This window comes from Triturus cristatus, chromosome 6 (genome assembly GCF_964204655.1).
Source record: "Triturus cristatus chromosome 6, aTriCri1.1, whole genome shotgun sequence".
Classification (NCBI taxonomy): domain Eukaryota; kingdom Metazoa; phylum Chordata; class Amphibia; order Caudata; family Salamandridae; genus Triturus; species Triturus cristatus.
Window position 1 is genome coordinate 1,397,416,214 of NC_140589.1, and position 25,292 is coordinate 1,397,441,505.

Sequence of the window (25,292 nt, forward strand, 5' to 3'; positions counted from 1 at the left end):
GGCCTAGGTAATTCACCCCTCTAGCACGGTGAACAAGACCACAGGTCAAGGTACAGTTGAATGAACACTGTACCCCTACAGTGTCTGAGTCCATTCTTAGACATTGTAAGTGCAGTAAAGCCATAAAGAGTATATGGTCTGGGAGTTGGTCATTACGAACTCCACAACTCCATAATGGCTTTACTGAAACCTGGGAAGTTTGGTATCAAACTTCTCAGCACATTAAACCTACAATGATGCCAGTGTGGGATGTAATGCCAAATGCACTCAGAGAGCACTTTAAAGATGCCCCCTGAATAACGACTGGCGTGGTTTCTGAATGGCTACCCACCATTTGCCACCACCAGACATGTTTCTTGACCCCTCGGTGGAGGGCCTCCGCTCTCTGGGTACAGAAAAAAAGCTAATCCTAGGCAGAGGTGTCATGCCTCCTTCCCCAGGATTGGGTGGGTCCACGAAGCTTCAAAGGCGGACTGCCTTTGGTAGCTGACCCTGCCTTTTGCTGTTCCTAGCAACTGGCTCCCACCGGTTCTGACCCCCCCCCCCCCTCTTTGGGCGGGAAAATCGGCGAGAAAACCAAGTGAGGAAGAGAGGTGTGCTCACCCTTTGCCAATCTCACTACACAGGTGGGAGAGGCGAAGTGAAGCACACATCTCAGTCTCCTTCATCTTGAAGATGATAGGACCCAGCCAATCAGAGAGAGGCTCATGCCCCCTCCCACTGGAGGGTGACATAATAGGGGGTGTACTCACCCCAAGGAAGAGACCTATTGGTCCTAACCTGCACATCCCTGCAACGCCCCTAAATGTAGTATTTAGGGGCGACCTTGAACCTTGCCTCCTCAGATTCCTGCAGCCTACGAAGAAGAAGGATGGAAGAAGTCGCACAGCAGAGGAGTTTGTAGAGAAGAACTGACTTTGCCCCAGCCAGTCTGCAGTTTCCAGAGATCCTGCACCAAAAGTCGACTAGTCCTGCAACTAGTGACCTCCCGAGGCCCTGGGAGGACTGACTGCCTGCAACAAAGACCGGATCTCGTGCGAACAGCAGCTCTGTTTAAAAGAAACTCCAAAGAAAGACTCTGAGCCTGCAGAGGATGAAGAAACTAGACACCTGGAACCACCACTGCAACTGCCGCCTACATCCCGAGTCCAAGTGGCCCAGCGAGGCCCCCCAGTGTTACAGAGTAATCGTTTTTCTATAGCAATTCTAGACGCACTTCTACTAACTTCAAAGTATTATATTCAACAGGTTACTGTTATCACCCAATTTTCAACTGCATCAGTCCTGTAAACAACAGTCACATTTGGCAAAGCAAAATAGACTGCACAGACTATCTAGCTCAAAAAAATATAAAGGAAGGTTTCATGGTTGTAGAAAAGGATTGTGGGTGGATGTCTAATACTGCCTATGCTAGTCCCCGCTCACATTTACCACTCCCACTCTAATCAATATCCAGCTTCGCCCTGCTTTATTTCGATTGGCAACCTGTTCCTTCTGAAGGTATTCATAATTTATCTGAGCCCTGCCTACTGGATCTGGGCCGGTATTCTTGCAGGCATGGGTCCCATATGGACAGGTAGGACACTCACCTGACTTCTCCAGTCATGAATCACAAACAAACAAGGGCCAATGGAGCTGTTGGGCTGTGAGCCATCTTTCCTCCCTCTCCGAGACAGACAGCTTCAGGCCAATGGCAACGCCTGTGGCTACTTCTCCCATCCAGAGTACAATTCAATGGGAGCTGACAATCCCCCCGTATTGCCTCTCCATTGCCCTAATCCCTGTAACTCAACCCCTCCCAACCCCCTGGCCCTCCCACTGACACTTTATGCCTGATTAGAGCAGCCAGACAATATCAATAGTTTTCTCCCTAGTCTAGACACAAAACTTGTTGCAAGGATACCAGCTGAAAATGAGGAATTTCAGCCCTCCATTATCACCACACCACAATTCAGCCAGCTCACAATAAGAGCCCAAGTCTTCTAATAACTAACGCAATTGGCCTAACTCAAAAGTGCAAATCTGACCAAACATTCAAGATAAATGTGTAATGTTGTAAATCAGGACAGACTAAGGAGTAAGAAATGAGTTACTTACCTGTAACTGTAGTTTTCCAGTATTGGAATCTTTCATAGATTCACATGCTTGAATCATTCCCCATCATCGAGATGGGAGCCCCCAGTATTATTAAAAGTAATGTCCTATTAGACATAGAACATAAGGGCCCAGGCCTTAAAACGTTTGTAACATATCCCTATTCTTTTGTAAAAAAGGACTAAAACTTAGAAATAACCAATCAATAGACACCACCCGGTAGAACCTTCCTGAAAGTAGCTCCAGTTCCTCAGATTTTCCAAGCACAAGTGTACACAAATTGAAAAAAATGAGATATCTAAGAGAGCCTTCTGCAGGGGAGGTGGGCGGGTCGCATGTGAATCTATGAAAGATTCCAGTACTGGAGAACTACAGTTACAGGTAAGTAACTTATTTCTTACTCCAGTATTGAAACTTTAATAAATTCACATTCTTGAATCAGAGTAGCAAGCAGTGAATAACACATGTTCATATCATATACCAACTACATATAGTCACAGGAAATAGTATCTATAAATACCAATACAGGTGCAACATCATTATTTATATACAAATATAAGTACATACATTCATTTAATGTATACAGACATACCAGAAATCATTGAAAATGTGTGACAGTAAAGGATGGAGGGAAGTAACAAAAAGAAAGAAGGCTCACATTATTGAAAAAGATGTCTGAGAACCGCTTGTCACAATGCTGCATCTTGCTTAACCCCAGAATCCAAGCAGTAGTGCTTGGTAAATGTGTGCGGTGTCCTCCAAGTTGCTGCTCTGCAGATCTCTGAAAGGGACACACCTTGAAGAAGTAGAAGTGGATATTACTCTGGTAGAGTGAGCATGGACTCTTGACATCAGAGGTTGGCCCGCTTGCTGATGACAAAAAACAATGGCACTCGATATCCATCTTGAATACTCTGTTCAGTGATAGGGAAACCTTTTCTTGGTGCACTGTATGCTATAAAAAGTTGATTTGACTTGCGAAATGATTTTGTCCTGTTCAGGTAAAACTTTATGCACCATTTGATATCCAGAGAGTGCAGAGCACACTTCGCTGAAGTTTGTGGAGTTGGAAAGAATGATTTCAAAACGACTGGCTCATTAAGGTGAAAATCCGAAGGAACCTTATGAATGAACTTAAGGTTTGTTCATAGAATAACTTTGTCATGTTTGAATTGTAAGAAAGGTTCTTGGGTAGTGAACGCCTGGAAGTCACTAACTCTTCTTGTTGAAGTATAGAGCTAGGAGGAGAGCGACCTTCCATGATAGGAACTTTATATCCGCTCTGTGAATAGGTTTGAACGGATGTTTCATTAATTGACTCAGCACTGTATTCAGCTGCCATGCAGGACGAGGTGCCCTTACTGGAGGAAACATTCTGAACAGGCCTTTGAGAAACTGCTTGACCAGCCTGCTGGACCATAGAGATGGAACATTAGCTGATCTGCGAAAACTTGACATGGCAGTTAAATGAACCTTAACTGATGCATGAGCTAAGCTGGAGCAAGCCAAGTGTAGGAGATAAGGTAAAATTTCCTCTGGAGGTGAATGGAAAGGATTGACTTTAGATGATGCACACCAGATGCAGAATCTTTTCCATTTGAGTGAATATGTCCTGTTAGTGCTGTCTGCTCTTGCCCTAGCCAGCACATGCCTACACTCCTGCGGGATCTTTAAATGTTGAAATTCCTGGAACTCAGGAGCCAAGCTGATCATTTCAGAGAGCTGGGCTTCGAATGACATACTTGTCCCTGGTTCATCACAAAAAGGGACGGAAATGGTTTGAGATGGATTGGAGGGTTGTCCAAGAGTAGGTGAAGTTCTGTGTACCAATGTTGGTGAGGCCAGGCTGGTGCTATTAGTATGATCTTGCAGGGTTCCGTCTTAAACTTTTTTAGTACTCGTGGAAGGAGAGGAATGGGGGGAAAAGCGTCAGCAAATATGCCAGACCAAGCTATTGAAAAGGCATTCCCCCATGAACCCTGATGGGGACGCCAACTTGCGAAGTACCGGCATTTCACATTGTCTGGTGTTGCGAACAGTTCTATGTTTGGCTTGCCCCATTGGAAGAAAATGCTATAGAGTGCGTTGATCCAGTTCCCACTCATGGCAGGTTGTTTTTAATCTGCTCAACGTATCTGCTATGACGTTCTGATTTCCTGGAATGTAGTCCACTGTCGTATGCATTTTGTGTTGAATCGTCCAGCACCAGATAAGCTGGGCTTCCTTTAGAGAGCAGGAGAGATCTTGTTCCTCATAGTTTGTTCAGGTAGTGATGTTGTGGTATTGTCTGTTCTGACAAGCACCAAAGCGTTTTGTATTCTTGGCAGGAACGCTTGGAGCACCAGAAAAACTGCTCTCAACTCTCGAACATTGATATGAAGATCTCGGTGAGAGGGTGGCCATTTTCCGCTGACTTGCAAGTCTTGAAAGAAAGCCTCCTAGTGTTCTAGAGATGAATCTATTGTGATCACGAGAGGAGCAGCCTGAGACAGGAACGGCACACCCTGTGATAACTGGTGAGGTTGCATCCACCAGTCTTGAGCCACAATCATGGGAGTGGTGATTCAGATCAGATCGTTGAATGTGCCGTGTATCTGCACCCATTGTTCGTTTAAAGCTTCCTGAAGAGGACGCATGTGGAGACAATAAAGTATGAGGGGAATACAGGAAGATATCATCCCTAGGAGAGATTTGTAAAGGCGTACGGAAAGAAACCTTCTTTTTTGGACCCGTTTTGCCAAGGATATTAGTCTTTGTTGCCCCTCCAATGTCGGATACGCCTTGTTATAGATGGTGTCCAGAATAGCACCTAGAAAGACCAGTCGACGGGATGGTTGCAGAATCGATTTTTCTACATTTAAAGTGAGGCTTAATCTCCTGGAAAGATGCAGACAGGCCTTGGTAGATGTCCTTGCTGCTTTGTAAGTGGGGGGCCTTGATAAGCCAGTCATAGAGGTAAGGAAAAATTTGATGATGTTGTTGCCTCAGACATGCTGCAACTGGCGCTAGGCACTTAGTGAAAATGCGGGGAGCTGATTTTAGTCCAAAAGGTAGGACGCAGAATTGATAGTGTCTGCCGGCCACCGTGAATATTAGACATTTCTTGTGCGTTCGGCGTATGGGTATATGAAAATACGCATCCTGGAGGTCAAGAGACGACATGTAATTGTTTCCGTTCAGGAGGTGTAACACATCTTGAATAGAGATCATGCAGAACAATTGTTTTTGAGGAATTTGTTTAGGTTTCTTAAATCCAAGATCGATCTCCACTTTTTTAACTTCTTGCGAATCAAGAAGAAACAGGAGTAGAAACCTTCTCCTCTTTGGTTGAGGGGAACTGGTTCTATTGCTCCTTTTTGCAACATATTGGTAACTGCCATCTTTAAGAGATGTAGGTGTTTTTTAAAACGAAGCAGAGGAGGTGTTAGTGGAGGAATCTTTATAAATTCTAAAGAATGGCCGAATTGGATTAGATGTAGAACCCATTGGTCGGACATAATTTTCTGCCACTGCTAAAAATAATGGGATATTTTGCCGCCCACCGAGGTTGGAATAGGCGGAGCGGGGGTCGACAGCTGGGAGAAGTCATTGGCAGCGACCGGTGTCCTTGCCTTGGCGTCCTGATTTCCCTCTGAAGGAAGCCTTGTAAAAGCCACCGCAGGTGGTTGGCGGCGAGTAAATTGAGGCCTGTATTGTTGAGCAGAGGAAGAATAGGCTGGGTAGCAAAACTGTTGGTAGCCTCCTCTGTGAAATTGGTGACCTTTTCCTCGGAAGCCACGAAAAGGCATTTTCCTGTACTGTAAGGGACCTAAAGACTAAGCTGTATCTGCGTCTTTTTTAAAAGCTTATAAAGCTTCATCAACGTGGCTGCCAAATAATTCCTCTCCGTTATAAGGTAAATCTAGTATTTTTGCTTGTACCTCAGGCCTGTATGAAGTGGCTTTCAGCCAACCTTTACGCCTCAGAACGGCCGCCCCGGCTAGTTGCCGGAAACCAGTGGACGCTATATCCATAGCTCAGTTTATTATTTCCGAGGCGGACCGCTCGCTTTCTAGAAGGATTTTCTTAGCTTCCTCCTTGTCTTCTGGTGGAAGTCTATCCAAGAAAGCATGCCAAATCTGACCACATTTGCCTATTATAACGGCCCAGCAAAGCCAGAGAATTTGAGGCTTGTGCTGTTAAGGTTGACATAGTCGAAAAACGCTTGCCAATGTTGTCGAGTCTTCTACCCTCTTTATAGGGCGGCGCAGTCAGAGGGGCTGAAGGATTCTTAGATCGCCGCTGCGCTGCTTGCGCGATCACAGAATCTGATTTTGGATAACCTATTAAGCAAGCTGGAGCGTTATCCGGAGCTCTGTATTTTTGTCAAGCCTTGGCAACACAGGTGGAACAGTTGCTGGATTTTGCATGAACCTCAGTCCCTCTTTCCAAATATAATCAATTAAAAGTCCTTTTTTAGGTGTATCTGACATGATGGGCATCAGTTCAAATCACCTCAAAACAAGATTGGTAGTATATCGACTGGAAAAACACACCACAATAGAGAAAGAGAAGAAAACTGAGCAGAGCTCAGTAGAGACTCCCTAAGCACGATGTGCAGTAGAAAATCTGAAGAACTGGAGCTTCTTTCAGGAAGGTTCTACAGGGTGGTGTCTATTGATTGGTTGGTTCTAAGTTTTAGTCCTTTATTACAAAAGGACAGGGATATGTTACAAACGTTTTAAGGCCTAGGGCCTTATGTTCTATGTCTAATAGGACATTACTCTTAATAATACCGGGGGCTCCAATCTCGCCGACGGGGAATGATTCAAGCATGTGAATCTATGATAGTTACAATACTGCATTAAGTAGTACTGAGCAATGGAGCAAATGTTAACATGCAAAATGGTAGTAATTCTTGACGTAGTGGGTTTTCGTAGCATAATGGTGTCAACTCATGTTTATTGCCTGCAATGGCAAAACTGTAATAATTCTTGACAAATGGTAGCCAAGATTGCGACAATGATGTGCTCCTTTGGTTTAATGCTTGCACTTGCATAATATTGGTAATTCTTGTAATTTCTGTAACACTGTTATTACTGCTGTCTGAAGCTTTGGCTTGTAAGATTAGTGTAAACTACTGGTATCCATTCATGCACTCACTTATTTATCCGTTCATTCTTCACTGAACTCACTCAGCCAATATTTACCCATTCACTCAGTCACTTATTTGTTCATCCATCCATGTACTCATTCTTCCACCTATTTGTTGAGAACATTTTGGTTTCACTCTCTCACACAATGGCAAACACACCAAACAATGAATAATCACTTTCACTTATAAAATTGCAAGACCTATTGCTCGCTACACTTGTCATAAAAGGGCTTTAATAGCTGTGAGGTATGTTCACAGTACATAATGGTGAAAGCATGGTCCAAGATGTTTTTTCAGGAACATCACTGTGGACCTTCCAATTAATGCAGATTGGAGCGGGCGTATGGACACAGCTGAAAGAATGACCACACCTGAACCACCAGTGTCATCAAGAGGCAAAGGAAAAGAAAACGTTGCAGAGGCAGAATTATTCTAGGCAAGGGTGCAGTCACCAGTGAACAATTTGCTGATGAAGACCCGGTCACAGCACTTTGGAGACTGAGAGATCTATCCTCAGACTAGCTGGGGGAAATTTGGCAAGGTTAATGAGAGGGCTAGAAAGAAAGACAAGCCTTCTTGAATCTACAAGGATGGGGTTAGAGGAAAGGGAGCTTTTAAGACCACGAGACTGAACAGTGTTGACAAGAGACTGATAATGAGGTAAAACAAAGTCCTTACATCCAGTAACAAATCCTTAGCAAACACAATGCAAGAGACACATGTTAGACTTCTGGGGTTCCAGAGGGTCAGAAAGAGGGAGTGATCCTCCCCTAACTGTGTGATGGATATATTAGGCATAGGTAGAGAGAATTACTCAATTTATAGTGTCAAGACAAGTGTATCTCCATACTTAGATAAGAAGAAACTGGGAGGCAGTGATGTGAGAGAAGCTCTCACCCAAATAAAAAATTGGTTCCTTGAATGAGGTGTGAAGGTTCGCCGTGTATGGCAAGAGAATCTGGCCACCTTACTTTTGGAAGAGATGCGCAGTCCTTTGTGCACACAAAACAGCAACGTAGCCACAGAGGAAAGCTGGCAAAAAAAGGCTATCCCAGCACTAGCGAACCAAAAGCAGGTGCCAGGCAGGGAACAAAATGAGGGATAACGTTGGGATGATATTTGAACATTAATTGAAGCAAAATAATGCTCACAATTGCATGTAAAAAAACAATTGTGCCAGGAAGAGGATGTGATACATTGAACACAGGGAGTCAAGTAGTTCAGAAAACACAGCAGAAGGAAGAGTAGGATCTTGTCTTTGTTTATCAGGGACAGTTCCAGTTTTTGGGTATGAAATGTTTGTTCCAGTCAAAAAGTTAAATTTCTCTTGTACTCATTTTTAGCTGCAGAAATGGTACTCCTTTTATTTGCCTTCTAATTTTGTGTAGACAACAAAAGCATTAACAAGCTAGCATGTGAAAATCTAAAAATTCATGAACCAGATCTTCTAAGAATGACGATAGGAAAATGACAAATGATTGATGATAATTGCCAAACTAAGAGAGGCTTTATTTATTTACATGCTAAGCAGCTTGTCCAACAGAACACACCACACAAGTCTTCTTGGCATAGTGGTTAACTTTAAGAGCAAGTTACTTGCCTATGATAACACTGTTTCTATTAGATAAGACGGGTCGCGCAGATTCCTTACTTTAACACCTTCCCAGGCACCATACAAAATGTGCAACCTTTTTTCTAACTTACTTCATCACCTGCAGCAAAGCATCACTCAGAGTAGTGACATCACGCAGCTCTACTGGTAGCCTGACATCAACGTCTAGCTATAGAGCCACATGCCACACAAGCTTATGGCATCAGTTTCCAATATTATCCAAGTCCCCACAGCTAAAGGGCTTTAAACAGACATTGACCAAAAGGGAAAGTTACCTCAAACATGGAAGAGGGAACACATATTAGCCCTCTCTCATTCCTTACTTGAAGACTCCCAAACCTACCCCTGGAAGCTGGGTTGAGGATAAGCACCTCTATTTATTAAAAGAAGGATGGCAAAATAGACTTACCAAACTGAGAGCGAGCACAGTTACCCTCATCCAATCAACAATGTTTTGCAAAAGACTGGATAGATACCCATTTTGCATCCTCACAAATTTACTGCACTAGAACTCCCCATCAAGAGAGCAAACGTTGAAGCCAGCCTCCTGACTAGTCCCTACAATGCCCCTGTGGAATGGAATCTAAAACCCACAGGTGTGGAGCTTCTTGTTAATTCACAACAGCACTTCAAGGTCAAAAAAAGTTTATTTAGACAATTAAGTCTTTAAACTACAGATCATGCAATAGTATTTAAAAAGTACACACATTAAAAAATTCTTATTCCCACAGTGAAAACATCATATAAACCTTAAAACTTCATACATAAATATTTTTTTAAAAACAGTAACATTTAGTTTTATATAGCAATACGCTTTTCTGTGCTTAAGCCTCTAATGAATTAGGAAACTTATATACACCCTGCATATATTTCCCAATGGCTATTGCAGTATCTAAATTTTCCATATCCGCAAGAAGCTCCCATGCTTGCAAGCGGACCTTCACATTATACTTTAAAAAGAGCGGGCGAAGAAATAATCTACGTAAATGTAAAAATTTCTGACAATCCAATAAAATGTGTAAAATGTTACATTTCATCCCCATCTTACACATACATTTACTATCAGGTTGCATTAGGCCTGATTTTATTGCACTATTTGTAACTGCCGGATTTATTCCAATTCTTATCTTTAAGACTTCCCTTCTTAACCATTGATTTGGTAATATATCTAAATAGGGATAGCTTATATCTTTCTCCCAACTTTTGCTCATAAATTTTACAGAATCTTTCTAACTCAAATACTCCCGGTCTATTTCTCTTGACAGTTCTTTTCCCTGCAATTTAAGTACACTCTTTGTTACATTAATTTGTAATGTCTTCGGATCTATTTTCACCTTCAGGTGGTCACAGATAGTTTGAAGTTTGCTTCTAGTGGATTTAGCCCATTTTAACTCACTAACTTGGATCTCTTTCAAACACCATTGAGATACCTTTGTGACCTCCTCATGACCCAAACGATTCCAAAATCTGAGTAAACCTTGTTGCACCTGAATATTCCATGCTATCAGCCCTGCTTCCAGTCTAATAGCTTGAATCATTGCTGCACTTGGCAGGGACAATAAAGATTTTAGGCATTTCCCTTCCTCTTTGTCCCAGGAGCTTTTACCATCAATACAAAAGATTTCTGAACCATATTGGAATTGTGGGGGAATCATTGCTTTATAGGCCGTCAATAAAGGTTTGTGGGACATATCACCATAACTTTGATTGAATCTTTTCAACCCACATACCGCCAGCTGTGCTTTTACTTTCTGTGCCTCAAGGTGCATACCCCACTTCATAGAATTTGTAAACCATATTCCAAGATATTTATATTCATTTACAATATCTAGTTTGGTTTGACCCAGATACCAATTACACTTCGTATTCCTCTTCCCGAAGCACAGAATCTTTGTTTTGTCCATGTTTACTGTTAGTCGTTTTGCCGAACAATATGCGCTGAAATTATTCAGCTTTCTTTGTAGACCCACCTCTGTTTGGTCCAATATTACTAGATCGTCGGCATACAGTAAACAGGACAGATGCCTTCCATTTACTTTCGGACTTGCACCTCTAGCAGAACCCAGAATAGCGGGCAGATCTGCTAGGAATATGGCAAACAGAAGCGGGGCCAAAACACAACCTTGCCCAAGTCCATCATTTATTGCTATTTCTGGTGTTAGGCCGCCAGATGTATCTTTAATTACTTGTGCCCAATTATGGCTGTGTAGCTCCTGAATCACCATCAAGAGATCCGGTGAAACCTCATTATTATTCATGGTCTCCCACAAACACTCCCTATCCACCAAATCAAATGCAGCGCGAAAGTCCACGAAACAGCAATACAGCTTGCCCTGCTGCTCCATGGACTTCCGCGCCACAGCCCACAAGGCAAAGCAGTGGTCAATAGTCGAATGTCCTTCCTTAAAACCTCCCTGTTCTATTGGGACAACAGCACTTATTTTAGAGGGAAATTTTACAGGAGATAGTATGCTTTCTTACAGAAGAAAGACACTTCGCCCTGCAAAAAAAAAGCCAATCGATCACCATGGATCATCACCTTTTTTAAATGCTTTAGACCTCACGGTATAATAATTCAAAGTCTTTAAGGGTCACGTCTATAAAGTCTCTCTTCTTCTTAGAAGATGCGAAGGAGAGTAAATGGCAGGCAACAAAATGCACTGTGAAGCATGAAATTCCAATGTCGCTCCCGGCAAAACGTGTGATTTCACCTAAAGAAGCACCCACCCCTTATGAAATTTTGCACAAAGAAACGGAAACAGATAGAACCTGAAGCTCTCTCAATGTCCTTAAATGCTGCGTAGCATGAAAAAACTAAAGCTGACAAAAGCGCATTGGCTTGAAAAAAAGCCCATGAGAAAATTAAACAAAAAATTAAAGGGTACATACAGTGAAAAGAAAGAAACATGGTTCTCGTTAACTTGTCCTGCATTACATACAATCATCAACAATAAGCATTCAGGAATGTTGCTTTGTTTGATAACGTCTCCTGGAGTTTTGAGATCTACCTTAACATCATTAATTGGATAGCCACTTTAAGATCCAAAAGAGCAACCTGAAACTATTTTGCTGAAAAAGTGTTCTGTGAACCTTTGAGAAATACATGTTCAATTGAACACTTTAAGAGTGATCGGTGCCCCAGGGAAACTGGAAAGGGAAATCACTGTCAAATATCCTTTCACCATCTCTACAGTAAGAGTCTTTTCAGATAAAGATAAACCAATTTCAAACTTTTACCTGTATGCACTTTTACAGGATTAATGGACTGACGTAAGCATCAAAGCATAAAACAAATCCATCTGCAAAAATAAACCACCCAGGTCAAAGGCCTTTGTGCTGCCAGAAAAACACCCTGAACCTCTTGAGGAGGATGACAGGATGGGAAAGCTAACCTCTTTAGTTCCTAGCATGCACATTGAGAACCATTAAGTTACAATAAAATAATTAGTCTCTGTTCTCAGACAGAAGATCCTCTCTCAGTGGGGCAGGACACGATGAGCACAGTTTAGATGCTGCAGGTCCATACACCATGGATGACACCCCCAACCTGGAGCAATAAAAGTCTGGGTTTTGTGAACACAAATTATGTGAAACCCTTCTAAATAATAGGGCTTGGGCAAATGCTTATTGAATGGTGTAGTTCCAGTCCAGGGACGAAGCATCTTCCAGAGAGCAAAGAAAATTCCAGAGAGCAACACTTTTCGTATAGTTTTCACTGGTAGCAAAAGGGGCTATTTGAGGAACCCACAATTCCTGAAATATGTAGGCCACGCCAATGATGCAGAGGCCAAATGAGCTTGGTAAATGGCATCAAGAACCTGCCATTACAATCTCCTTTCCCATCAGAACATCTATTGGTGTGACTGACCAATTCCTTTGCCCATTAGCCATCACCAAACCTTTAGCGTTTCCCTGCAAAGAGAGACAGACAACTTCTCCCTACGTGCTCAAATACCCCATTACTGTGGCACTGACTGTCAAAATCTGGACCTACAAGCCCTTTAGTTGGGTAAATAAAACCTTACGTTCAAATATGATGGTTCTTAACTCCAAGATATTTATACACAGTTGCACTTCTTAACATGGCTACAGTACATTGAACATGTGAGATTGTGGATGAGATACCAATCGTGTAATGAGGCACCTATTTTCTTGTTAATTTGGACCAAGGAATTTCCGGAACGCCGTCTCTTAACAGATGCTTTAAAATCTCCACCACTGAAGTTGTTGGAACACATACGAATTAGAGCAATAAGATCCTTTAGGTGCCGATCAAATTGGCTCCACTGAAAGAAAAGTTCCAAAGCAACACATATGTAAAGTGAAAGAGGGAAGAGAAAGATACAAGATGCCACATGGCCAAAGAGTCTCAAGGCCTCACTTGCCTGTTGAACTGGATTCTTGTTGAATAAAAGAACAACTTTTTAAACCTTCAGAATACTGATCACACTGACTTAGGGGGGTAGGGTCATACATTCTGAATATCAAGAACTGTGCAAGTGTAAAAGTGGGCGGGGTCAGGAACACAAGGCATTTCTACCAGCTGCCTGATAGGCCCAGCTCATAATAAATTATGGTTTAATTCATTATCCATCTAGGTAAGGATACAAATCCAAAGAAGTGACTGCTTCATGACAACTCTTAATGCTGAGGAAAGACCCAATGGTAGACCTTTCAGCTGACAATGGTGTTTACCTACTGTGAAGGGAAGAAACTGTGGGACTCAATAATTGAAATGTGAAAATGGGCATCTTGAAAGCCCAGACACATAATCAAACATGGTCCTGAAACACTAACAACATTTGACAAGAGATTAGTATTTGAAACTCCTTTTCTTGCAAGAACGTCTTTATGATTTGAAGTTACAGAACAGGGCAGACACCTCCCACTTTCTTTGGAATGAGGAAAAACCTCAAGTAACAACCTTTGGCCCTATGAGAGGGAGAGATTACCCCTATAGAATCTTTCTCCAACAAAGATGGCACTTTCAATATCAAGGTATTTGTTTGTGAGAGAGAGAGAGTAAGGAGGTACAGGTACAGGCTTATTCCAAAAGGCAGGGGGACTAATTTTCCCACAATCTGAAGGACTCACTGGTCCAGAGTAATCTCTTGCAATTAATAAAGAAATCCTGCCATTCTACCCTAAACAGGTTTTGTATAAATCTCCATTGCTTAAACGTCCAGTAAGCATTTGCTACAGAAAGGATAGAGGACAAGGAGAAGGAAGTCTTTCCTTGTCTGTTCTTTCCAGAACTTCAATCTCATTAGGAGTGAAAAAGGCCTATGGAGTTTGTTGTTTTTTTTTTTACATATTTTTCTAAATAAGCTTTATTGGTATTTAGTATAATATTACACAAGCCATGAATCAGTGACAACATTGAGGGCAATAATAGCATGACAGTAGATTAACGAATGCATCTTAGTAAAGTCCATCTTGATCTCATGGAGTTTGTTGTTACTGATGGAATATCTGTTTGTTTATGGAAATTTCCTAGAGAGGATTCTAGTCTCAGAGCCTGGCAGCTGACAACTCTGTTCGAACCTTCGAGAAAATCATCAGCCTTCTCTCGAAAAAGGAGATAGCTGTTGATTGGTATATCCATCAACTTGCATTAGATGTCATCAGAGATACATGTAGTCCTCATCCAAGCTAGTTACGTAATGCCTGCTTCAGACTCCATAGCCCTTGCCTATGAATTCCACTATAGCTTGGATATTTCAAATCCCAGCCTGAAGAAACACACTAAGAAGAGTTTTTAAATGATCAGGCATACTCTGAACTGATACTGCCACTGTGTCTCAAAAAGTAGGAGTGTAACATGCCAAAACATGTAGTGCTGGAGTACCATAGAGCAGGGATCCCAGAAGCAGTCACTTTCCCTTCAGTGAGTCACTCTTTAGATTCCATGTCTGTGAGACTAGTTAGTATATTATTGTGCCACAATGTTACAGTTGATGCCTGTACCTTTAAGCTCTCAGGTAAAACAGAATTTGAATCAAGAGGAGGAAATAGTTCACCCCTATGTGTGTTGTAAATAAACATCGGTTATTCTGCGCCTTGAGACCCATGGGTGATAAGTGTGCTTTACAAATACACATGTTATGTTATGTCATCATCAGTCCCTCTGTTAAAGGGATTTATAAAAGTCAGTGCATTGGAATCAGAACTGAATGTCTTTAAAGACTCCGATAAAAGAGCGGGGAGTAAAAGATATTCTTTTTTGTAGATTAAAGTCAAGTCTTTTGCCTTGTAAGATGCTTGCTATCTCAAATAAGCAGCATACAGTGACACTAGTAACAATGCAGCTAATGCTGACTTTATTTTTGAGTCAGAAGTTGGTGAAGATGCCAGCTTCGAAAATCAAGATTGAGGTCTTTGAGGATAGGAAAGGTGCAGGGGATGATGCTAAAGCTGTTGGTGGTACATCGCTCAATAGCAGTGGTGCCAACTAGGCTGCTGCCACCTTGGGTGTTGACAAAGGCATATAAGATAGAGGAACGATGAAAATGTTCAGCTTTGCTTTTTTGAAAGCTTCAATTAACTCGACAGGAGCCAAAAGAATAGAGAAACAAACCTGTTGAGAGATAGGTTGCAATGCAGGCAACTGGTTGGATATATCGATGGAATAAGGCTCTCTTTGCCTCTTTCTTTTCTAACAGTGATGTGAGGAACAGTGCTTCCTCTTATATTTTCTATGCATCCTCTTAGAAAACCTGAACCTTGAACTGATCCATCTCCAAGATCTGGAAGATGTTCTAGACTTCTCTCTCGGAAGCAATTGATAAAGTCAACCATACCATCTTCATTTGTTGCATGAAGCAGGTTGAACTCAACAGAATGTGGTTGGATTAGTTCAGATCCTTCTTTCTCACAAATTTCATCCCAGGCTTTGTTCCTTTCTCTTCCAAATGATAGCATCATACCTATGGAGTACTCCAAAGGTCCGCACTCTCTCCTACCATGCATTAACACCTTTTTCAAGCCTCTTGTCAGTTAATTTTCACCCATGGGCTTTACTTCAATTTCAATGACTATGATACCAAGGTCATCATGAAAATAGATGAGACTACAGTGTCACTGTTGCACAGTTTAAACAGATAATGTTTTCAATTCGGACATAGAAGGGCTATAATTCCTCGAAACCCATTTCAGACTAGATGGCAGATGGGAGTGCAGGACCAACGCCCTTTGCTTACAGCATAAGATGTTAGTCTGCCCTGTCCGATCACCTGTAGTTAGAAATCTTTTTTAAAAATCGATTTTCAAAAACAGTTGCTTCTCCAGGTTAAAGTAGTTTCATCAACTTACTCCAACAAACATCAGGAGTCTAAGTAAAAATGTGCCTAGTATTAATAAAGAGGCCCACCTTTTTTAAAATCTTGTTTAGGGTTGCATCTCAGCTTCGTTGGACTCACATCAAGGCAATCAGGAGGATTCTCCAGAAAAGACACATGTAGACAGGTGGGACTGTTTGGTCGAGCTACCCTGGGGATTATTCATGCCCCGTTACGCTTTGAGATTGATTTGTTATGACATTTGGATTACTAGGAATTTAGAAGGAAACAGATTGATAGCCTTTCCTATATAAAGATTGTGCAAAAAGCCCTGACGAAGTTCCTTTGGAACGAAACGCATTGGCTGTGCCTTGTTTTAAAGATTGAAAAAGAATAAAGGATTTATTTTCGCAAGATTGGAAGCTTCTTGAATTGTGTTCCATGGTGCACCGTCCTTGCCCCTATAGGGTTGCATCTCAGCTTGTGCTAGCCTACTCCCATATTTAGGTAAACTTTAGTCCATGCTTAGTCACACTAATGTATGCAAAATGATGCAATGCAACTGCTTGAGAGCACCTGCAGATTTGAACCTCTGTCCTTTCACCTGTATACTGCAATTTGTGTCCGGCAACCAATTACCTTTAAGATGGTCTGTATGGCCTTTAATGACAAGGTGCAGGTATTTGCAAAACAATGTCACAACATAACCGTTCTATGAACTCTGACAGCCTTTACTATCTTAGTTTTCTATATTTTCTCAACACAAACGCTATAGGCAGAGGGTTCTCCTTTCTTATTTCCATTTTCAACTTATAAATCTTAAAAGCGATCTGTTTCATTCTGGTAACGAAATGGGGTTAATCATTCATCTGGCGAAAAAAGTAGCTTACCTTTGTTAATGCTTTTTCAACAAGGTAGTGCCACCGATTATCACTCTTTAAAGTAAGATAGTGGCTCCATAAATGAACAGATATGTAAATGATATCAGATTTTCCTAAATAGTATTGCTTCATAGATGCCCAAGCAAAAAGGCAAGATCAATGTAAGTTTATCCAAGGCATAACTATCCTCATAGACAGGGTAGGTGGAGAGATTAAATAGACTCCTTGGGTTCCATCAAAAAAGAATTGCCAAAGTAAAGAAGCTTGCTTCTCTAATCAATAACTAAATCAACATATTAGAAAGTCTCAAATAACAAGGCTACATAAGAAGGGGGTGGTTCTGAGAACAAACCAGAAATTCAGCTCAGAAACTGCTGAAAAGGTGTCTCCGAAACGAGCCTTGTTCTTCACATCCTAGTACAAGCAACTGTACTTCATAAAAGTGTGCACGGAAAACCAAGAGGCTGCCTGACAAATCTACCAGAAAGTATCCAAATTCAAGAACACAGACGCAAATGTTTCTGTGTCTATGAGAAGCTAGGGTAAGAAACAAACGTGTTTCTGCAAGTTCACTTTTATGCCTAAAGTATTTTCTGATTATAAATGTTTTCCGATGATCAGGTTGACTGACACGCAAAGCATACAGGGTGATTTCACATACAGAGCCTGAAGCTTGTCCACCCTGTTCCCAATACAAGAAAACAAGTTACTTACCTGTAACTGTAATTCTCCAGTATTGGACCTTTCATAGATTCACATGCCTGAATCATTCCCCGTCGTCGAGACGGGAGTCTCCGGTACATAAAAAAGGGATGTATGTCGTTACAACGCACACTTTTACAACGCATGCACTTACAACGCATTTTTTACAACGCAAAATCCATTACAACGCATTCCATTACATAGCATGACACTACAACGCATTTTTAAAAACTACCTTTACAACGCATTCCATTACAACGCATACTACCTTTACAACGCATACCATTACAACGCATAATATTAAATTGCATTTAAGGTAAGTATTAGATAGTATAGGGGTAAACATTACTATTCTAACTCCAGGGGGTGCAACAGTAGGGAAAGTGTTGGATAGTATAGGGGTAAAAATTACTATTCTAACTCCAGGGGGAGCAACAGTAGGGAAAGTGTTGGATAGTATAGGGGTAAAAATTACTATTCTAACTCCAGGGGGTGCAACAGTAGGGAAAGTGTTGGATAGTATAGGGGTAAAAATTATTATTCTAACTCCAGGGGGTGCAACAGTAGGGAAAGTGTTGGATAGTATAGGGGTAAAAATTACTATTCTAACTCCAGGGGGTGCAACAGTAGGGTAAGTGTTGGATAGTGTAGTGTAATATTATGCGTTGTAATGGTATGCGTTGTAAAGGTAGTATGCGATGTAATGGAATGCGTTGTAAAGGTAGTTTTAAAAAATGCGTTGTAGTGTCATGCGATGTAATGGAATGCGTTGTAGTGGATTTTGCGTTGTAAAAAATGCGTTGTAAGTGTAGTGCGTTGTAAAAGTTGCGTTGTAAAGGTTGTTCCCCATAAAAAAGCATTGCTTAGTATTATAGCAAACTGAAAAAAGGCCTAGGCCCATTTTCCTTTGCAACCCATAACCTTCGTTATGTAAAAAAGGACTAAACTTGTCCATGAACCAATCAGAGTCTCTCACCTTCTAGAATCCTCCTGAGAGAACCTTCTGCCCCTCAGATTTTCGTGCACTTGTGCAATAACACCCTTTGTGCTAAATCCGAGGTGAGCCTCTCAGGGTAGGAGGGTGGGTTGCATGTGAATCTATGAAAGGTCCAATACTGGAGAACTACAGTTACAGGTAAGTAACTTGTTTTCTTACTCCAGTATTGGAGCCTTTCATAGATTCACATGCCTGAATCAGAATAGCGAGCAGTAAATAAATGCACATTTTTTGTTACCCAGAAAGTGAATCCAGGAAACATATATAGTGTGATAAAGCTGGTATCTGTAAACCAAAGTCCACATATCAAAAATACTTTGCAAATGGTAATACAATCAATAAACAACAATAAAATGTGCCAAAGTACATAATAACGGAAGGAGGGATGGTAAAGAAGGCTCACCGTTACTGGATAAGGTTCCTCAGCACCGCTTCTCCCAACGCCACATCTCTCCCTGTGGCTGCATCCAAGCAGTAATGCCTGGTGAAGGTGTGTGTACTCGTCCAGGTCGCCGCCCTGCAGATATCCTGGATCGGCACTCCTGCGAATAGAGCAGTAGAGGTGGAGACTGCTCTTGTAGAATGTGCACGGACTCGTGCATTCAAAGGTTGGCCAGCTGCCTGATGACAATACTCTATGGCACTGGATATCCATCTGGCAATTCCCCTCTTTGACAAAGGGAAACCCTTCCTGGGTGCGCTGTAGGCAACAAAAAGCTGTGAAGACTTGCGGAAAGGCTTAGTTTTCTGCAAATAGAACTTCAAACAACGCTGTACATCCAGCGAGTGGAGAGCTCTTTCCGCCGCTGTTGATGGTTGTGGAAAAAATCTTTTGAGAATTAAAGGTTCGTTCAAATGAAAGTCAGTTGGAACCTTAGGGATGAATCTTGGATAAGTCCTGAGTATTATCCTGTCCTCTTTGAACTGCAAGAAAGGCTCTTGGACCGTGAGAGCCTGAATCTCCCCCACTCTCCTGGCTGAAGTGAGCGCAATGAGAAGCGCAACTTTCCAGGAAAGAAATTTCAGCTCCGCCCTGTGAAGTGGCTCAAAGGGCTGCTTCATCAACTGGGAAAGAATGACGTTCAATTGCCAGAGAGGTGGTGGAGGTTTTATTGGAGGGAAAACTCAGAACAGACCTTTCATAAATTGTTTGATGACTCTAGCAGACCACAGAGATGGACCAGAGGCCGTCCTTCTAAAGCGTGAAATTGCAGCTAGGTGCACCTTTATAGATGCATGAGCCAAACCTGACTTAGCCAAAAGCAAGATGTATGGAATAATCTTGTGAGCTTCTGAATGCAGCGGATGAATGTTAGACCTTTTGCACCATAAACAGAACCTTTTCCACTTCATCCGATATGTTTTGTTTGTACTATCCGCTCTGGCTCTAGATAGAATCTCCCTGCACTCCATAGGGATGTTCAGATGCTGAAATTCACAGTATTCAGGAGCCAGGCTGCTAAATGCAGAGATTTCGGATCCGGATGAAGAACTTCCCCCTGGAACATTGTCAGCAGAGAAGGTATCGGTTGCAGGCAAATCGGGCGATCCTCTGACAGTAGAAGAAGCTCCGCAAACCAATGTTGTCTGGGCCACCACGGAGCTATCAGGATTAACCTGCATGGTTCTTTCTTGATCTTCATAAGAACCCGCGGCAGGGGGGGAATTGGAGGAAAGGCGTAGGCAAAGATGCCTGACCATGCCATCAAAAAAGCATTCCCCCAAGATCCCCGTTGGGGAAGCGAGCCTCCGAAGAACCGGCATTTTCTGTTCTCCCTTGTCGCAAAAAGATCTACTGTCGGAGTTCCCCATTTCTGGAAGATGTTGTCCAAAATCCCGTTGTCGATTTCCCAATCGTGACAGACAGACTTTAGTCTGCTTAGAGTATCCGCCTTGGTGTTCTGGTCCCCTGGAAGATGTTCCGCTGTAATGGATACTTCGTGTCGTAGAGCCCATTCCCATATCCACTGGGCTTCCCGAGACAGGGAGAGTGATCTTGTTCCTCCCTGTTTGTTCAAATAGTGCATTGCTGTTATGTTGTCTGTTCTTATCAACACGGCTGCACCTTGAATCCTTGGCAGGAACGCCAACAATGCTAAGCAGACGGCTCTGAGCTCCAAAAGGTTGATATGCAATTGCTGTTCGTTCACTTTCCAACGACCGCTGACCTGCAGATCCTGAAGGAATGCTCCCCATCCTTCCAAGGACGCATCTGTCGTAATCACCAATGGAGCTGGTTGAGTCAGGAAAGAAAGACCCTGCAAGATGTTTCGTTTTCGGGTCCACCATGTCGCCGCGTGGATCATGATCGGCGTCACTTTGATTATATCCTCGAAGGATCCTGTCGCTTGAAGCCACTGAAGATCCAACTGCTCTTGTAACGGACGCATCCGTAGTCTGCAGCAAGGTACGAGGGGAATGCAAGATGACATCGTTCCCATCAATGACTTGTACTTGCGTACTGAAAGAGACCTTCTTTTTATAAACGCCTGGGATAGAGATATTATTCCCCGCTGTCTCTCCTCGGAGGGGGAACGCTCTGTTTACCTCCGTATCCAGAATTGCTCCCAAGAAAGTTATATTTCTTGACGGTTGCAGAGTTGACTTCTCCTCGTTTAGAGTGAGGCCTAATCTGGCAAATAGTTCTATGCAAGCCTCTGTTGACAACTGGGCTGACGCTGCCGATGGAGCCTTGACTAGCCAGTCGTCGAGGTAAGGAAACACTTGGTGTTTCTGTCTCCTTAGAACCGCTGCCACTGGAGCCAGGCATTTTGTAAAAATCCTCGGGCTGATTTCAGGCCAAAAGGAAGCACCTTGAATTGGTAAGGATCTTCGGCCACCACGAACCGAAGGTACTGCCTGTGTGAAGGATGGATTGGGATATGGAAATACGCATCCCGTAAATCCAGTTTGGTCATATAATCCCCTGGGTTTAATAGCAGCAGAATATCCTGGAGGGAGATCATTCTGAAGGTTTGATCTTTGAGGTAAGTATTTAGGGATCTGAGATCCAAAATGGGGCGCCATTGAAGAATGTTTTTCTTGATTAGAAAAAAACGGGAATAAAATCCCCTTCCTTTCTGGGAATTTGGTACCGGTTCTATTGCTCCCTTTCGGAGCATTGTCCAAATTTCTTGACGCATCTGATGTAAATACCTGACCTCTTGAAATCTTGGTGGTGAACAAGGGGGGATTTCCAGAAACTCTAGAGTATGACCGAATTGTATTATGTGGAGGACCCATTGGTCTGTCGTTATCTGCTGCCAATTTTGATGATGATAGGAAATTCTTCCACCCAGGGGAATATGCGACATATGAGGAATAAGCGTCACCAGATTGTCATTGTCTTCGGGTGGTATCTTTCCCTTGGCGACCTCCTCGACCTCTAGGAGTAGATTTTGTGAAACCTCCTGTCTGTCTCTGTGAATATTGTTGACGATATGGTTGAGATGATGTGGAGTAGGAAGAATAGCGGCCTTGTTGATAACCTCCTCTATAAGAAGTTTGGCCCCTACCTCGTGAGCCACGAAAAGGAACTTTTCTGTACTGTAATGTTCCCAAAGATTTCGCTGTTTCCGTATCCTTCTTGATACTCTGTAAGGCCTCATCCACATGCTTTCCGAACAGATCTTCCCCATTGAACGGAAGATCCAAGATCTCATTCTGGACTTCAGGCCTAAAAGATGTTGCTCTCAACCATCCTTGTCTGCGTAAAACAGCCGCTCCTCCCAGAGATCTGAAGGCCGTGGTCGCAATGTCCATTGCACAATCTATGACTTCAGCGAAGTCCTTTCACCTTCCTGGAGGATTTTCCTGGCCTCTTGTCTGTCCGCTTCAGGTATGCTGTCTATGTATGGTGATAAGTCGCACCACATTTGCCTATCATACCTGCCCAGGATGGCTAGGGTATTTGCTGCCTTGACCAGAAGAGCAGACATGGACGAAAACCTTTTCCCTGCATTATCTAAGCGCCTACCCTCTCTGTCCGGTGGCGCTGAAATTGGAGCAGACGGATTCCTCGATTTTTGCTGCGCCGCTTGAGTTATAACCGAGTCCGGTTTGGGGTGACCGAATAACCAAGCCGGAGCATCCGAAGGCGCTTTGTATTTTTTGTCCAGCCTAGCAAGCACTGGAGTAATCGTTGCCAGCGTCTCCATAACTTTGAGACCTTCCTCCCATAGATGACTCACAATTGGAAGAGATCTAACCGTCTTGCGAAACGGTTCATGAAATCATATAAAAAGCATTCTGCTTTATCTGATGACATATTGAGCGCAAATCTCTGCGCGGCTCTTTCCATCAGATTATGGAACCCTCCAATGTCCTCCGGAGGGGAATCCACAGGTCTCGGTGACGGAGATGAAGGGGACGGAATCAGATACTCATCCCATTCCTTACTAGGCTCTGTTATCTCCCCTTCCTCCTGCTCTTCATCGTCAGATGTGTCTAGAACCGGTTGTGGCAAAGGTGATATTGGCCTAGGAACCGGCACCTCCTGTCTTCGCACTGGTGTACATGGAACAGAGTGCGACAGAGCCTCTGGAATCCTTTGGATAGAATGAGGCAAAGGATGCCTCCTCTTCTAATCATCCAACATGAACTGCAAATCCGTCAGTAGAGAAGCTGGAACACTCACCATCTCTTCCTGATCATGTTGTCGGGGGCGGTCCTGATAACCCCCACACTCATCCTCCCAGTCATCCTCCTGACATTTAACATGTAACTGAGAGGGGCTACTTGCATAGCCAAACGGACCCTCATTATCATCCTCCTGCGAATCCTCCTCCTCCAATAAATGGGATGGAACCAGAGGCGTTACCTTACTAGGAGACGTAATATCCGGGGTAATCCTTCTTTTCCTGGCAAAATCCCGCTTTTCTGGGGTTTTTTCCCCTCGTCGACGAGCCCGTCGACGAGATTGCCATAGTAACCGCCGACGACACCGTCGTCGCTGATGCCGCCGTCGACGCTGTAGACATTGTCGTCGATGTCGCCGATGTAGTTGTCACCATCGTCGACGGTGCCATCGACGATGTAGTCGTGGTCGTCGTCATTGTCGTCATTGTCGTCATTGTCGTCGACGCTCTCGTCGTCGACACTGCCGTCGACGAGAGTATAGGTTTAATAATGACCTTTACTTCACTCTTATTCGCCGACGACGCTACTTTCTTCGTCGACGATCCCGTCGACAATGTAGATTTTTCTAATTTCTCCTCAGGTGAAGTAGACGCTGGCTTTTTAAGCGTATGTTTAATTTTAAGGGGTGATTTTGAAGGCTCAGAACTTGTTTTCTTTGACTGTTTCACCCCTGAAGCATGACCCTTGCTCTCCTTTTCCTTAATTTTAGGAGATTTTGAGGGACTGCGCTCTGAAGACCCAGAAGTGGTCTTTTTAAGAGCCTTCTCAGGTTTTTCCCCTGAGGTATGAGCCTGCGGAGATCTACCTCTCTTCTGAGACCTCCTTGAAACAGTTGACGCCTCATCACTGTCACTAGACACGACGTCCTTCCTGGTTTTAAGGTTTTGGAGCCAAATTAACAGTCTGCCTTCACGATCCCTCAGAGTCTTATTAGAAAAGGTACGACATATCTTACACTCCTTCGCCTGGTGGTGTGGGTAAAGGCAGTATATATACAGTCTTTATGAGGATCGTCAGTATATAATCTCTTCTTTGAACAGGTGGCACAGGCCCTAAACAAGCCTTTCTTCTCCTTATCAGCCATTCTCCAAAAGATGATGTAGAAAATTCAGTTGAAAAAATCTCCTCAATCTAGAACCAACTGTAGAATTTGAGCAGAGCTCAAAGAAGACTCCCTAGCACAACGTGCGGTAGAAAATCTGAGGGGCAGAATGTTCTCTCAGGAGTGTTCTAGAGGGTGAGAGGCTCTGATTGGTTCATGGACAAGTTTAGTCCTTTTTTACATAACAAAGGTTATGGGTTGCAAAGGAAAATGGGCCTAGGCCTTTTTTCAGTTTGCTATAATACTAAGCAATGCTTTTTTATGTACCGGAGACACCCGTCTCGACGACAGGGAATGATTCAGGCATGTGAATCTATGAAAGGCTCCAATACTGGAGTAAAATAATGTTCTCAAAGTTACCAGTCTGAATTGAAAAGAAAAAAAGAAAGAAAAAAACCCAAATAGAGACTACATTAAAAACACGAGTAAAGTACCTCCACCACTGGACAAACATAAGCTCTTATTGTTGGTCCCTTATATGCCTGCTTGAGGGAAACAGTTCTCTGGTTTCAGACTGAAGGTACTCTCTCATGGGCAACTTGCACAGGGGACACAGTGAGTTTCAGGAGGTCTGTAACCCCGGTTTGGGCAATCAGTAAAACCTCTGAACGATGTCACCTTATCTTCCTAACTTTTCTAGGTAGCACTGAGATTAAAGAAAAATTCAAAGTGTACTTGGAAGGTCCAGCTATGTATCTATGAGTGAATCCCTGTGAAAGTTCACCAGAGAGCAAATAAACGCACATTCGCATTTATCCCTAGTGGCAACTAGATCCACAAACTGAGTGGCTAATTTGAAAAGTACCACCAGCAAAATATCTTGTTGTAATCCCCATTCATGATTGGGTGACATCA

The 25,292-nt window shown here is 42.8% G+C and overlaps 1 protein-coding gene across 2 annotated transcripts in view; it reads right to left on the reverse strand.

The window, feature by feature from the left end:
* CFAP61 (cilia and flagella associated protein 61) overlaps positions 1–25,292 on the reverse strand; it is a 2,048,453-nt gene that overhangs the window by 322,073 nt on the left and 1,701,088 nt on the right. The window lies entirely within an intron of this gene.